This window comes from Haliotis cracherodii, unplaced genomic scaffold (genome assembly GCF_022045235.1).
Source record: "Haliotis cracherodii isolate W230 unplaced genomic scaffold, xgHalCrac1.p SCAF_3, whole genome shotgun sequence".
Taxonomy (NCBI): Eukaryota; Metazoa; Mollusca; class Gastropoda; order Lepetellida; family Haliotidae; genus Haliotis; species Haliotis cracherodii.
Window position 1 is genome coordinate 68,597,877 of NW_027266286.1, and position 5,990 is coordinate 68,603,866.

General features: G+C 38.9%; 1 pseudogene; it reads right to left on the reverse strand.

The window, feature by feature from the left end:
- Nucleotides 1-1,742: 1,742 nt before the first annotated feature.
- LOC139473910 (general transcription factor IIF subunit 1-like) lies at nt 1,743-2,433 on the reverse strand (annotated as a pseudogene).
- Nucleotides 2,434-5,990: the final 3,557 nt, after the last annotated feature.

Consider the following 5,990-nt stretch of genomic DNA (forward strand, 5'->3'; position numbering starts at 1 on the left):
ATACGAATGCGGATATGATTATATTTGGTTACAGCAGCATGTAAGATATGCCACGGCATTTCTTCACCCGTTTGACACAGACCTTTAAAGATATGGTCATCCAAAAATGGCATGGTTCCAGAAAAGCAAAGTACTACACTACATTTAAGACTACTATTATACCAAAACCTATCTATTAAGTGTAAATCTGCATACGTTTAGAACAGCTCTTTCTCGATTTCGTTGTGGCTCACATGAACTATTTATTGAAACAGGCAGATATGAAGGTATTTCAAGAGAAGAGAAGAGACTTTTTAGGATTCGTAAAAAATACTGATTGTATTGAAGATGAATATCACTATTTATGTGTATGTCCAGTGAATAATGATTTAAGAGCAAAATATCTAAATAAGTTTTTCTACCACAACCCAAACGGTAACAAATTTTGTAAATTAATGACATGTGATTGTACAGACACTATGAGAAATGTATCAATGTTTATTTATCATGCAATGTAACTAAGAAAATGTATGGATTTGTAACACGCACCAGACAATGTACTATAGGCCTTTGGCCTCATCAGTACCATGAATAAAGATTGATTGACAATAACGCACGTGCGCTCCCGTCCATATCCAATGCAGCCGACAGAGTGGAGAGAGAGAGAGTCACGATCGAGCGCACAAAGGCGTGTATCCTTGCGCCAACCCACGTTAAAACAAAATAATCCCTGTCGCTGATTATTTTCAGTGATAACTCCACCACGCAACTCATGTCAGTGGTTTCCAGTAATATGTCATTGACAAGAGTTTGTGTTTCATTGTCCGAGTCTGACACAAAAGTGTTTATCTTGAGGTATATGAGAGACATATAAGAATACATCTTCTTAACATGAATCCACAAAGTACTTACAAGAAATAGCATAGCACTGGAATTTTGCGTCCCCGTTGTGCCACAACAAGGGAGGTAACCCAGTGACGTTTGAAAGAAGAAAAAACAGTTCGAACCCGCGCAGCCTGAATCCGACTTCGGCCTGAGGCATCGCCTTAGACCGCTCGGCCATCTGACTGCTGGCAAACTGTACGCGCGTTCATACATTATGAGAACAGTTTAAGCAGACAAACAAAGAGCTGTTGGAATTGCGTTATTTTCTGTAAGCCATGACTTTAATTACCATATCACGTGGATACAACAATAGGCCAAGTATGTTTAACAGGTCCAAAATTACTGTTAAATATGTTTATTTTTACCGATTCAGCACCGATTGCTCCGATTGAACCATTGTTGCACGCACATATGTTATGCAACCAAAGGCCGTTTTTGCACCAATGTCCATTTCATTTCTTCTGATCAACTGCTCCATCTACAGTTGAGCATGGAGATGAAAAACCTCATGAAAGCCCCGATCAAAGATGAAGACGACAAACAGATACCATTTGTTGCCAGTATACTTAGAACAACAGAAGCAAATAACAATAAACAGTTTTACCGTTTTATTGCCAACCTAATTGTTCATAAGTAACAAAAGATTCGATCATTTGTTTTGAACTCACTTGTGTTTGTTTTAGTGGTTTATAAAAGTCAACATTTCATTTAATTGTGCATAAAATACAAATCACAATTGGGTTTTGAGATCCGTTGTATTTGTTTCAATGGTTTATAACAGTATACATTTAATTGGGATTTTGTGGATCGTAGAATCATTTTCGTCATCCGTTTCGACGTCATTGTGCGCCTCAGTGAAACACAGGACCAACATCGTGTTATAGGTCATTCGGGTTTTTTTCTCCAAATCTGATGTGTGCTTCAGATCCGTTTTGGTATTTGGTTCGTCATCACGCCCAGCTTCTTTAAATAGGAAACATATTTTTAAATATAATCTATCAAACCATATCAGATGGGGTCTTTTACAGAAATTCACAATAGACGACAAATATCTTTATAGTGCCAATCATGGTAATTAAGATCGTAAAAGACATACTCTATTAATGCTGTAATGCACATGTGTACGTCGTGGTATTATTTACATCTGTAGAAAGCTTTTAGATTTTGAAAACAATGTGGTTCTTCACACAATACATGACACATTTTCCAAACTGTTATTTGCCATAAAATGATTTATAAATGATCCATGAAATTATACCTAAATTAATGTCATTCAAGAGATGAAGCATACGATACTATACCATTGGAGTCGCCATCATCGTCCTTGTCATCATCAGCAGTATCAGTGTTGACATCACCGCGATCTCGTACATTGGGACGTTTCTTTTTGATCTCATCCTTTTTATCTTTCTTATCTTTTCCGTCGTCTTCGTCCACGGCGTTCCAACCATCATCACCGTCGTCGACACTGTTGATGCTGTTGTCCCCGATGTCGTCCGTCTTCTTCTTGTTATCTGCGAAGACGACCACCAGAACAGCGGCAAACACTACCAGCAACAGGGGTCTCATGGCCAATGGAAAACTCTGTAACATATATGTAAATTATCTTGTAGAACATGCAAAGAATGTGTTCAAATATATGAATCAGTGGATACTACACAACAAAATACTAACATACAACTACACACCAGTATAAGAATGTGTGAAGAACAATTTTTATTTCATAATTAAAATGTAATGAAAATCAAAGTCATTTCTCAAAATGTGTACATTTATGAAGAAAGTAGACACAATTTGTCGATAACAACTACTTAAATACTGTAAAAAGCGGCGTTTCGGTATAGATCCTTATACCGTTGTCAAGCAAAGTTATCCATAAATTGTGTCTACTTCGTCATCCATCAACTTCTAAGTATCACCCAAATATTACTTGCCCATGTTGATGGGCCTATTATGAGCAAACATAGACCTCATCGAGTTAACAGTTATTTCGCTGCAATATGTTCGTTTCCTTGAACGAAAAGCAACCAAATCACAGATACTGTACAAAAACTAGGATGCGCAGAGTAACATACTATAAAAATAATGCACAAAACATATTTCGTAGTTCATTAACGGATTAGCAAATAGTCCTGAAGTAAGTAAATATTTAGTTGTTAATTTTCTTAATTTTCTTCCATGTCGCCGTGGCAGAATTCGTTAGCTTTCCGTAAGGACTTCGCGGGTTCGAATCCCGCTGGCGACAAACGTTTTTCATGAAATTGTTCTGTCATCAAGACAAATGATAGAGATAGAAATAAGTTCCTTCATTGCCAAGAGTTGTTTAACTGACAATTCGGTTAGTTCGACCACAGTCAAAGACAAAGGATCCATTGTTTAACTATAGTTAATGTGTCATGCCATGACACACTAACCGTAGCAGTATCAACGAATCGGGTTCACCTTAACTTGTTTTGTGTGGGTTATATTGTCACTCACTCAATACAAGGTTTTGTCGCTTTAATACAAGGCAAAACAGACTCATATACTGATTAACAAGAGAATATCTGCCTTCAAGTTACCTCCGATAGCTCCAGGACTCACGATGCTGTTGAAGTGTTGAAGTGTCGACGACGAAGATCAGTTATAAGTGTGAGGTTTCTTAAGTCTGTATTTATACTGTATTCAGAGCGTCATTTTTATCATGACCTGTGTTCACAAAGAGTTCAACACGTGTCTGGTCATGCCCCATCCCGCCATTGTGTCAATCACTCTGTCATATTTCATGTATATATAAAACAACGAAAACTCCATAACTATATATTTTTACATCGCTGTCTGATTCAAAGTAATGTGCGTGTAAAATATGTGAAAGATCTAAGACCTTTCCAAAGCCAACTTTTTATATTCATTCAGCGAACGGATTATACTTGTCAAGAACATAATTTGTCTCACGTTTTTAATGGACCATGAACTCAACAACATATCAGTATGTATGACTTAACAGTATCTGGGTCATACGTTAGTGACACGGTTCTATATATGAACGTGTGTCGTCTTGGTTTATGAACGCCGCGATATAACTGTAATACTGTTAAAAGCGGCGTTAAACCAAACTCACTCACTTGGTTTATGATACACATATGCTCAGGCATAATCACACACTTAAATAGTGTCTGTGTGTATGTCTCCTGAACTATATTCTGTAATAACATCTACTTGTGCGAACAGTTCTGTGTGATATAATGACTAAGCGAACAATACATCCCACCAACCGCATTGGGTTTCATAAACTGACGAAATATATGAAATAAATACAATTTACGATCATGGAGGGGGAAACAGGTTCCAGTTATGTTCGATGTAATGTGACAAGTTAAATATGTCGCAAATAGCTGCATTTAGGCGACGCTGCATGTGTGAAATAACATGAAGCAAAGTGAAGGCCACGCGTCAAAACAGCCACTGAGGACCCCACCTTGCACCTTAAAACAATAATGAATAATAACGTGTTCTTGTATTTTGCTAGAATCCATACACTCGGTGCATGCTTGAAGCGCTACAGTCAAACAATATGAATCAATTTATACAGAGATGGCATGTGGCAAAGTCCCCTTGTACAGTTTCCCACCCATGAAGATCCGAGTAGAAGATGTCTTCAGCAACCCATGCTTACCATAAAAGGCCACTATGCTTGTCGTAAAAGGCGACTAACGGGATCGGGTGGTCAGGCTCGCTGACTTGTTTGATGTATGTCATCGATCCCAATAGCTTGGATCGATGCTCATGATGTCAATCACTGGATTTTCTGGTCCAGACTCGATTATTGACAGACTGCCGTCAAAAAGCTGCTAAATGCGGAGTTAAACAGAAAAAAAATAAAATAAATAGTACAGTTTCCCCTTCGTGTCAGCCTCAAGTTGGTCATATGCTTCACGATTACGATGTGTTTTAGTTGTGATTTAAAAGATTCAAAAGTGTTATAATGTCTGATATGAATTGGAAGATTATTCCACAGACGATGGCCAGTTGAATGAAAGAGCTGTATCCATAGCCTTTGAGAATATATTGTGGAACAGACAAGGGGTGTCAATCGTCTGATCGAAGTGATCTTTGTGCCGACGTAACAGATTCCTCGCCGTGACATCATCTGCAGCGACTGCGTGTTGACGTGCCATCAATCGTCATGCAGTGCGTCACCGACTATGACAGCATGATATTAGGGCCTTTCCACCATTCAGAGGAATGATGTTGATGCGGCAGAATCGTCTTGCAACGTGTGCTTCTGTCAGAGATAAGGTTCCAGTGGTTCAGACGGTTCAGACGTCCCAAGAATGGAAGGAAATTCTGATGACGTCATTAGACGCCTAACAAAATTTCTCCGACGTAGTGTGCACGTTGTCATGCTTGCACGGGGTGGAGTGAGTGAGATGGGTTCCAGACCACTTTATAAGTATATCACATGTATCCAGTTTTATTATGCCTGAAAGTGAGATTGATGAGTAGTCTCCCTTTGACCCTTAACATGAACGGTTGTAAGTGTTAAGTTTTCATTTTGACATGAGATGTGCGATATGGATACCAAATAGTGTGACCTTTTCAGCATTATAAATTCGTTATGTTGTCTTTAGTTGTCGTTTACGTTGTCATATTAGGTTAGCAGAAAAATATGTTTCTGCTAATCTAATATGACACCTTGCACAACACGTTTCTCCTAAGCTAATATGTCACCGTATACGACAACTAAAGACACCTTAACCAATAATATCACGACGTGCCGGGTTAATGTGCGCGGAAAACCCAAAGGCATGCAGCCCCCAGACAATTACTACTTTGGTGTGTTCTGCCGTTACCAAATGTGTTCTGACCCGTGAAGATCCGTGATAGAATATGACTTCAGCAACCCATTCTTCCCGCAAAAGGCGACTATGCTTGTCGTAAGAGGCGACTAACGGGATCGGGTGCTCAGGCTCGTTGACTTGGTTGATGCATGTCATTGATCCCCAAATTGCTTGGATCGATGCTCATGATGTCAATCACTGGATTTTCTGGTTCAGACTCGATTATTTACAGACCGTCGTCATATAGCTGGAATATTGGTGAGTGCGGTGTTAAACAACAAACAAACAAACCAACGTGTTTTGCCA